Consider the following 11,904-nt stretch of genomic DNA (forward strand, 5'->3'; position numbering starts at 1 on the left):
AACGACACCCCAGTATGAATTCATTACACGGGATAGAATAGAATAGGTGTTTAACGACACCCCAGTATGAATTCATTACACGGAGGAAGTTTAAAGTTTTTAAACGATACGTTGGGGTTTTGAGATAAGTTTTAAAACAATTTTTTAATTTTTTAATTTTTATAACTCAATAAAGAAAGCTAACCCTATTACTGTATCTTCCGTCTGTCATTCTAACGGCATACGACATCCAGTTTTATAAGAAAAGTGTAGCTAAAAACATTGTGTTGATCGTATACTATATACACATATATCCATTATTCCAGAATTAAAGTTGATAAAAACACATGTCATTTGTTGTGTCATAAACTATAACTCAATAAGTAAGCTATTCTTATCTTCCATTTGTCATGCTGTACAGTATATATATATATATATATATATATATATATATATATATATATATATATATATATATATATATATATATATATATCCAGTTTCATTAGACAATTAAGCTAAAAAAAAAATTGTTTGTGACGTCATACTTTTCACATACATAACTCCAGAATGAAAGTTTATAAAAGCATACACTGTACATGGATGTGCTATTTGTTGTGCCATGAACTATAGTTCAATAAGGACAGGTATTCCTTTAAATTTATTTTCCATTTGCCATGCTATATAGCACACATCCCGTTTTATAAGAAAATTGTCACTAAAAACTTGGGTTGTTTTTTGTGGTGTCATACATTATACATTCATCATTCCAGAACGAAAGTTGATGAAAAAAACATATGTGCCATTTGTTGTATCATAAACTATAATTCAATAAGAAAGCTATTCTTACAATAAGTATCTTCCACAGAATACATCCAGTTTTATAGGAAAGTTGTAGTTAAAACATGTCATTTGTGATGTCATACACTATACATGTAGATCCATTAAATTCCAAAATGAAAGTCGATGAAAACTTACGTGCCATTTGTTGTGTCATAAACCGTTGAAGAAAACTATATTTTTAAATTAAATACCTTCCATAGCATATATTCTGTTTTATCAGCAAATTGTCACCAAAATAAACCCATGTTTTGTTTGTGGTGTCATACATTATACATCCATTATTGCAGAATGAAAGTTGATGGAAACCATTTGTTGTCATAAACTGTAACTCATTACTTTAAACATTATCTTCCATTTGGTAAGCTATAGAATATACATCTATAAGTACCGTTTGTTGTGGCATACACTGTAACTTGGTGAAGAAAGTTAACAGTGCATTAAACATAATCTTCGTATTTGTTAATCTATAGAGTATCCATCCATAAACGTCATTTGTTATGTCTTTGGTTATACAGCAAACTCATGTTACTATGAAAACAGATCTATACTTAAGAGCTACATGTGTGGCTGTGAAATATATCTGTATCACGCAACTGTCACTGCAACAGTAATTATAATACCGGTGTGCAACCCGCCTGTAATAGGTCATACATACACTACACACCTGACCGTGCGCCAGGTGTTTCGATTCTCATAGCTTTGAAAATAATCAATAAAACATGTTAAATGTAGCCATAACAAAAACAAAAAAACCTCCAATATTATAGTGCCATAATAATAATTCATATAGTGGCCATTCTATGGTATTTGGTCCATGGGTGTGGAAATTTCAAAATGATCTGTTAAACTAAGTTTTTATTATAACTTAAAGTTAATACCCATAAGCATATAAAAATATATATTTATTGCCAATTTACTTACCAGTATGTCATATATGTCAGTGTAGATATCTTTGTTTTGCTGCATACGTTTTACAGGAATGTAGCAATAATTAAAAAAACAGAATGTTAAAAGTGCTATAATAATAATTAATTATTTCAATATAAATATTTTTGTTTTGTTATATAACTTTTACAGGAAAAGTAGCCATAACAAAGAAAAAAAAAGAAAAAAAAGAAGTTAAAAGTGGATGGATGGATAGATGGAAGGATGGACCGATATTGATAGATGGATATAGATGGATGGATGGATAGATGGATAGATGGAAGGATGGACCGACATTGATGGATGGATATAGATGGATGGATGGATGGATAGATGGAAGGATGGACCGACATTGATGGATGGATATAGATGGATGGATGGATGGATAGATGGAAGGATGGACCGACATTGATGGATGGATATAGATGGATGGATGGATGGATAGATGGAAGGATGGACCGATATTGATGGATGGATGGATAGATGGAAGGATGGACCGATATTGATAGATGGATATAGATGGATGGATGGATAGATGGATAGATGGAAGGATGGACCGACATTGATGGATGGATATAGATGGATGGATGGATAGATGGAAGGATGGACCGATATTGATAGATGGATATAGATGGATGGATGGATAGATGGATAGATGGAAGGATGGACCGACATTGATGGATGGATATAGATGGATGGATGGATAGATGGAAGGATGGACCGACATTGATGGATGGATATAGATGGATGGATGGATGGATAGATGGAAGGATGGACCGACATTGATGGATGGATATAGATGGATGGATGGATGGATAGATGGAAGGATGGACCGACATTGATGGATGGATATAGATGGATGGATGGATGGATAGATGGAAGGATGGACCGATATTGATGGATGGATGGATAGATGGAAGGATGGACCGATATTGATGGATGGATATAGATGGATGGATGGATAGATGGAAGGATGGACCGACATTGATGGATGGATATAGATGGATGGATGGATGGATAGATGGAAGGATGGACTGACATTGATGGATGTAGATGGATGGATGGATGGATAGATGGAAGGATGGACCGACATTAATGGATGGATATAGATGGATGGATAGATGGAAGGATGGACCGACATTGATGGATGGATATAGATGGATGGATGGATGGATAGATGGAAGGATGGACCGACATTGATGGATGGATATAGATGGATGGATGGATGGATAGATGGAAGGATGGACCGACATTGATGGATGGATATAGATGGATGGATGGATAGATGGAAGGATGGACTGATATTGATGGATGGATATAGATGGATGGATGGATGGATAGATGGAAGGATGGACCGATATTGATGGATGGATATAGATGGATGGATGGATGGATAGATGGAAGGATGGACCGATATTGATGGATGGATATAGATGGATGGATGGATAGATGGAAGGATGGACCGATATTGATGGATGAATATAGATGGATGGATGGATGGATAGATGGAAGGATGGACCGATATTGATGGATGGATATAGATGGATGATGGATGGATAGATGGAAGGATGGACCGACATTGATGGATGGATATAGATGAATATGGATGCATATGGATGAATGAATGAATGAATGAATGAATGAACAACATCCCAGTACAAAAACACACATTGGGTATTAGTTATATGTATATGAACATGATTATCTTAAAAATAAAACTTATTTAATTATATATAAGAAAGAAAAGTGTAGAGCTGTGGGGAAAAAGCACAATTTCAGAAGATCAGTTTATTGTTCAACCGATCAATTTTTGATTACACAATCGGTTAATATTGAAATATAATCACCATACATCTACTGTCGTCTTCACCACCTGGACTGACCCTAATTGCTAATTTACCTTTAATAACTATTTAAGATCTTTTTTTTTTTTTTTTTTTTTACAAACCCATAAAAATAAAACCACAACCACAACCTCAACATGTTTACATCAATCAGGGTTCATAGCCTTAACAACCAAACAAATTGAAAGACTTTCAAATACTTTTACCTACTGGTTCCATTTTCAAAGACTTTTACACAGCAGTCAAAGACAACAGAATGCAATAAAAATAGCAAATCAGTTCGTTTACATTGTTGTCCATGGCCATTTTTTTTTTTTTTACATGCATCATGACAGGTTAAACCTTGTAACTGGAAAATATCAAATGCATGCATCTGTAAAAGTTTCCGACACCATATAACCGTAAATAAAAGGTGTTGAGTGCGTCGTGTTAAATAAAACATTTCCTTCCTGTAGAAGTTTTTATCCTAGCTTTGGCTATGATTTGTGAGAATTTAAACAATTTTAAAGACTTTTATTACAATTCAAAGAGTTTTAAAGAATTTAAAGATCGCTATGAACCCTGTCAATTCCATCATTTAAATGTGGAGAAACACTTTGATTATAGATGTTTATAATCAATCGTCACATCAGTAGAGTCGCGGTGACCAATGTTCGTTAATAATCGATAACTGCAGCCATGCTTCCTACTGACCTGATAACCCCTACCTGATAATTCAAAGTGTTATCGTGTCACTAGGAAGTGTTATCATGTCACTAGGGAATGAGTTGTGCGCATGACGAATGTTTGCTCAATTTTCAGGTAGATGATTTTCTCATTTTTGAAACATCCATTTACAACTATAATTGTTGAACTGCATAAATAAATATAACATTTACACTTCCTGTAACGTCAAATTGCCTCTTATTTTTCAATTCTCCATTATTCGCTCCCATTCGAAACTAGCCAGCGTTTTTAATTAAACATTTTAAAACAAAAACGCAAGTAGCTTCCTGCAAAGAATGTTGACATTGGGAACAGCGTCCGACATCACAGTCACTAGCAGCCAGTGATGTAGATCTTCTTCAGGTCATACATAAACTTGAGTTTATTTTCATAGAAAAAAGTACAAAAATTGTAATGTGACACAAGAGACTTTGAAATATAATGAAAGTATTTTATTTAAAATTTGGAAACACTTAACTTTTAGGCTGGCTATGCCATTTCCAAGATGCTTTTGGGCACCTGCTATTGTTTTGATATCGCTCACTGAAGCTCACCTATTTCACCATTATCTAAACCTCGCCAAATAACTGCAATATCAAAACGTAGTAACCTGATCTCTCTCTCTCTCTCTCTCTCTCTCCTCTCTCTCTCTCTCTCTCTCTCTCTCTCTCTCTCTCTCTCTCTCTCTCTCTCTCTATATATATATATATATATATATATATGTAATTATGGCTCTAATGTGAGCTCTGTGGTTCAGTGGATAAGCTGCTGGACAATCAAGATGACGACAGCAGGTTCAAATCCCGTCAAGACCGGCTCACACTTTCATTCAGCTTTCTCATCTATCACCCTCTGTGGGACAGGATGTAGCCAGTGGTAAAGCTCATGCCTGATGCGTGGTCGGTCTAGGATCGATCTCTGTCAGTGGGCCCATTGGACTATTTCTCGTTCCAGCCAGTGCACCACGACTGGTATATCAAAGGCTGTAGTATGTGCTATTCTCTCTATGTGATGGTGCATATAAAAGATCCCTTGCTACTAATGAAAAAATGTAGCGGGTTTCCTCTCTATGGATGTGTCAAAAATGACCATATATTTGACATCCAAAAGCCGGTGATTAATAAATTAATGTTCTCTAGTGGTGTTGTTAAACAAAACAAACTTCTTCTTTTTTTATCACCCTCTGCCTATCATTGTCAAGGGACATGCCCGAGTTTGCTGCAATTTTTAAGATGTTATCGACTAACAGAGACTTTTTAACGATTGTAGTTAATATCAAATATATTTTTCTGCATAAAATATTAGTGGCTGTATATTAAACGTGTTTCCGATCGTTCTAATATTTGTACTAGGTTAAATTTCATTTTATTTCCAAAAAATATAATTTTTTCGTACGTACGAAATTATTTGAAGACAAAATCCAATTTGGGCTTCTTACAAATATTAATATGACCAGAAACACATTGAATATACAGACACTGATATTCTAAACAATAAAATATATTTAATATGTAAGTTTAATCATAGAAATATTTTATTTGTCAGAAACATATTACAATGCAGCAAACTCAGGAATGTCCCTTTAATATGAATTTGTTCGACCCTGTCTGTTAAGTTTCATCCAACTCTGTCTTCTTGAGTAGTGATATTTCTAGTCAAGTGAGAATTGATTAGCAACTGCTGTTTAATGTTTTAAAAATGGTGCAGCGTTATCTGAAACTTACGTAACAAATCGTGACGAGATACTGAACCAAATGTTCCCTGGTAGTGGGATAAGAAGGAAATGGTTTATTTAACGATGTACTCAACACATTTTATTTACAGTTATATGGTGTCGGACATATGGTTAAGGACCATACAGATATTGAGGGAGGAAACCCGCTGTCGCCACTTCATGGACTACTCTTTCTGATTAATAGCAAGGGATCTTTTATATGCACCATCTAACATACAGGATAGCACATACCACATCCTTTTCAATTAGCAGCAAGGGATCTTTTATGTGCACCATCCCATTGATAGAACAGCACATACTACAGCCTTTGATGTACCAGTCGTGGTGCACTGGCTGGAACGAAAAACAGCCCAATGGGCGCACTGATGGGGATCAATCCCAAACCAAGTGCGCATCGAGCGAGCACTTTACCATTAGGCTACGTCTCGCCCTTTATGTGACCGCGCATCAGCCTGGAACACGGTAACAATAGTATTTACAAATCAGGCCCACTGACGGGGATCGATCCTAAACACACCGTGCATCAAGCGAGTGCTGTACCACTATTTCTCGTAGGTACGTACATTTTTAACAGAAAAAAACATTAAACAAAAACAAAAAAACATGTGTGGTATTAGAAACAATAAAAAAAAAGAGAAAAAAGGAAATGTTTTATTTAACGATGCACTCAACACTTATTTACGGTTATATGGCGTCAGACATGGTTGAGGACCACACAGATATTGAGAGGAAACCCGCTGTCGCCACTTCATGAGCTACACTTTTCGATTAGCAGCAAGGTTGTTTTTTATATGCACCATCCCACAGACAGGGTAATACATACCATGACCTTTGATATACCAGTCGTGGTGCACTGGCTGGAACGAAATAGCCCAATAGGCCCACCGACAGGGATCGATCCCAGACCGATCGCGCATCGAGCGAGCGCTTTACCACTGGGCTACGTCCCGCCCCTAGAAACAACATAATGACCAGAAACAATTCAAATATATGGCAATGGATAATCTAAACAATAATATTTACGTAATGTCCGATTTCAAGTATCAAAAACTGGTCTAATAGTGAACAAATACGCCGTAGTGTTTAAAAGCTAGAGTCTATCGCTTTAAAATCTGCTGCGGTGTCAAACTAATATTCGTTTTCTCTTCTGATTAGCGATTATATAAAAGAAAAAAAGAAAACCTGAAAGTGTCAGGCATCGATACGATGTTTATTACATGCACTACATCAATATTGCATACTTAAATAATACAAAAGTACTAGAATTATTTACATGTACTTCCTATATACACACACACACACACACACATGTATATATATATACTGCAAACAGCATTGCATGGTGAGCTATTACATGCTAATAAGGTGGGTGTAAGATGGGTAATAATCAGAGAGGGGTAACAAAACGCTCTTTTTGTTAAATAACCACACAAAGCATAAAGGGACAGCTAAACATTGCAATATGTTTTCATTTACTTGTGAATTATAAAGATTATACCTCAAATTACATCCCCACAAAAAAAAACCCCACAATAACAATAATAACAATAATAATAATAAAACAAAAGTACCGGTGAGGCAAATGACACGCCCGTCAGGAGTTTGATGGAAAACCATATCTATATTAACGAATATGTTACACTTACGATTCTAATTATGTGACCTTTTTGCAATGGGATGGATGAACAGTTCAAAGGCTAAACAAGATTTTCCTATGATGTTCAGAATATAGACAAATTATTTGATTTATTTGTAGGACAGTGACCTAGTAATTGTATGTGACACACCACCATCCAAAGAGGTCTGATGGTCCTGTATGCAATATAATGATCCAGACAAGTATTTACTGTCCTGTGCAGTAGACCGTGAAAAGTAGGTCACAGTGACCTAGTAATAGTACGCGACAAACCACTATCCCAAGTTGTTTCTACCTGTGAGGTTTGATAGTCCTGTATGAAAGACTGGTCCAGACAAGGATTTACTGTCCTGTGCAGTAGACCGTGAAAAGTAGGTCACAGTGACCTAGTAATAGTACGCGACAAACCGCCATCCCAAGTTGTTTCTACCTGTGAGGGTTGATAGTTATCCCTAACAACTGGTATCGGTAAATCCCTACATGCATCTCCTGGGGCCTAATTCACTAAACTCTCGCAACTTTGCGATCTCGCGGTGCAACGCTAAACGACTTGCAAAGAGGATGCTTTGTTGTCTAGCAGAGCCTAAGAGACCTTTGTAAATTAGGCCCAGCCCTCTCCGTTGGAAATTGCATGAAAACAAGCCATTCCTCTCTGACAATTCCAGATGAGAAATTTGAAATAAGGAGACCAGTTTCACACTTTTAAAAATATAAGCACCAATAACAACACACACTGAAGCAAACTGATAAGTTGCGAGTGCAGAAACATTTGCCATTTTCCTTATTTGGGCGAGTATAAGGAGTGTATGCTTAACAATGCTTAACAATGCTTAACAGAGAATTGCAAAACCAATGATTGAATCAATACAAATGAAAACTGAAGTTATAATGCTGAAAGTTAATTTAGAACAATCAAAGGTATCCACACACAATCAAATCTAAAGTTCAGTTTGTATTTGTGCATTAACAATTAAAAGGACAATATTAGACTAGCCCAGGGTTAATTGAACAGTCGTTGCTATGCTTTGAACAATCGGGCTCGGGACTTAAATGTCTCATTACAATTTCAGCACATTGTAGAACTAAAAGAATCAAAGAAAGCGGTTCACCTGTAATGCTTTGACATGGATGACAATGGCTTGATATGACATACATTGAAGATTACTGCGAACACAACTGGCAAGAGTGGGTTATGTTATTAAATGCTGAGGGGAAGGTAGCTAAAAACGTCCAGTTTTATACTACATAATAATTGTTGGAAATCTTCCAAGCCATCGAAACAGACATTGATATACTTAATTTGCACACAATTAGCCATCGAAACAGACATTGATATACTTAATTTGCACACAATTAGCCATCGAAACAGGCATTGATATACTTAATTTGCACACAATTAGCCATCGAAACAGGCATTGATATACTTAATTTGCATACAATTAAATTATCTGGAAGTACAATGTATAGTAAAGCAAGGAGTTGGTGAATTAGGCAGTGCCTTAAAGTCTAAAAGTTACATACTGATCAAAATATTATCATCTTTTTTTCTTCTTTTTTGTTTGTTTGTTTGTTGAGAATTATAAACATTATACATGTGCCCTGATACATGCACACAGAACAAATTACATCCAAATAATCTCAATTGCAACTATTATAAAAGGTTAAGTATTGCAAAATCCAATAATGATGACCAACAGAAACCCGCTGAATCTTTGAGAAGTTATCTTTAAGACAAGTGACTTCTAATACGGCCAGGGACCTAATTCAATGAACTAACCTCCACCCACCCCCCCCCCCCCCCCACCCCCTCAAAAACAAATAATAACCTAAAAAAAAAAACCCAAACTAAAACAAAAATGAAAAAAACTTGCAGACAGAACATTAAAATTAGTTTGCTTTTGTTTTATAACGAGACACAACTAGAGCACACTGATTTATTTATCAAACGCTATTGGATATCAAAACATATAGTAATTTTCACATATTGTCTTGCCTCTAAAAACGATAGTTTCTTAAAGGGACATTCCTGAGCTTGGTGCAATTTTAAAGATGTTATAGACTAACAGACTTTTTAACGATTGTAAAGAAAGAAAGAAGTGTTTTTATTTAACGACGCACTCAACACATTTTATTTACGGTTATATGGCGTCAGACATATGGTTAAGGACCACACAGATTTTGAGAGGAAACCCGCTGTCGCCACTACATGGGCTACTCTTCCGACTGGCAGCAAGGGATCTTTTATTAACGATTGTAATTACATATCAAATATATTGTATATTAAAAGTTTTTCGGATCGTTCTAAAATTTGAACTAGGTTAAATTTCATTTTATTTCCTAAAATATATTTTTTCGTACCTATGAAATTATTTGAAGACAAAATCCAGATTGGGCTTCTTACAAATATTAAGACGACCAGAAACACATTGAATATACAGACACTGATATTCTAAACAAGAAAATATATTTAATATGTAAGTTTAATCGTAGAAATATTTTATTAGACGGAAACATCTTACAATGCAGCAAACTCAGGAATGTCCCTTTAAAATACACACCAGTATGTAATATATTACAGTATTTCTAAACAATGGCTTAGGTTAGGATTGTAATATATAACATACATGTATACAACATGGAGGGATGTGACTGTGGTGAGGGCATACCCCCCATATGTCCTGCCCCCACCCCCACCCCCCAAATGCCTATGCCAATGTTTTAAAGCCTAACCAGGCTGATTCTTAATCCATATAAAAAAGCAGTAACATATTGAACATCTCTTAGTTGAATGAGAAAACAAACATTAACAAATTGAAATTTAATCTTGAAAGGAAGTTTTGACAAGTTTGTGGATGCTCCCATGCAGCACTGTTAATGGTTTTATCAATACGACTGGAACTCCCAGCACCATGCATCCTTCTGTCCTACATCACAGGTGGACACAGTAAGAAGGCAGACAGGTGGCTGCTAAAGAGAGGTGACCCTTTGAGCAGGTTTACAATAACAACAAAGCACTATATACAACTCAGTGTTTTCTCTTTTCAATAATAACCCTTATCCTGGCATCATACACTGATGTTGTCCCCCCCCCCCCCCCCCCCCCCCCCCCCCCCAGTGTTTTAATAATGAATTGGTCCAAACATTTCAACAGCCAATCGCAAGACATGGAGGGGAGAGGAACTGCATTGTGGTATGATGTCAGGAGAAATATTATACTTAAAAAAAATATACACAGAAGAAACCACTGTCACTGTCAAAGAACAAAACCAATTCCAGTTCATGGCAGGAATATATGTTTGTTATGAGGTCTCACCTCACACTTTATCACAACTGATCTATTGGAGAACGAACTGGCCAAAGAGACAGAGGCACAGTATTTACTGCTGCACTACAGGGTGCTCTCACAGTTTGCAGAAGATACGATTTGCAAATCCAAATCACACAAATGTAAGTAGACTAAGGGTAAGCATGAAACTTACCAATTATTATTTTTTTATATCTTATTTTGAAAAAAATATCAGGATATCAAACATAAATATGAGTCAAGCTAACTACATGTATGATGTCCATGTCCATTATTACTGTTCTATTAATATGATATATAGATATATATATATATATATATATACAATGTATATATATATATATATATATATATATATATATATATATATATATATGCTATTCACTTATGTACAATGTAAATGACTGTAAAGTAGCGATACCAGGGCCCCAGCCCTGGCACTACTATATTTGTTTTCTGGGGTCATAAACTTTATTTAAAAACAAAACAACAAAAAAAAACATGATATCACCATGTTGACTGCTAGTGTAAAGAACTGGCATGTGATAAGTTGGAATTTTTAATGAGATTCCACAAAAAGCCATTTATAATGTGGGAGAACTACACATGTACAAGACTAGCTCTGGGTCCACCGAGAATGTCGCCACATTATCCATTAATCTTCACAAATTGCAGAAACCCAGTAATATTGTAACAAAATATCAATTATTACATGAAATTATTTTGCTAAATTAAAATAAATATCGCTAATTGTTTTTGAAATTCGCAAATGGCAAATTTGGCGAATGCCAGAGTTAGCCCTGATTTAAAAGGACTTAAGACACATGTTCCCCTGTTACAGGATTTTAAATCCCATAAAAATCTATTAATATAAAATTAAAATATAAATAATTCATCTGCCAGAAGACTTTTAACAATTTTTTCCTAAAGCTTG

Source organism: Gigantopelta aegis, chromosome 13 (genome assembly GCF_016097555.1).
Source record: "Gigantopelta aegis isolate Gae_Host chromosome 13, Gae_host_genome, whole genome shotgun sequence".
Classification (NCBI taxonomy): Eukaryota; Metazoa; Mollusca; class Gastropoda; order Neomphalida; family Peltospiridae; genus Gigantopelta; species Gigantopelta aegis.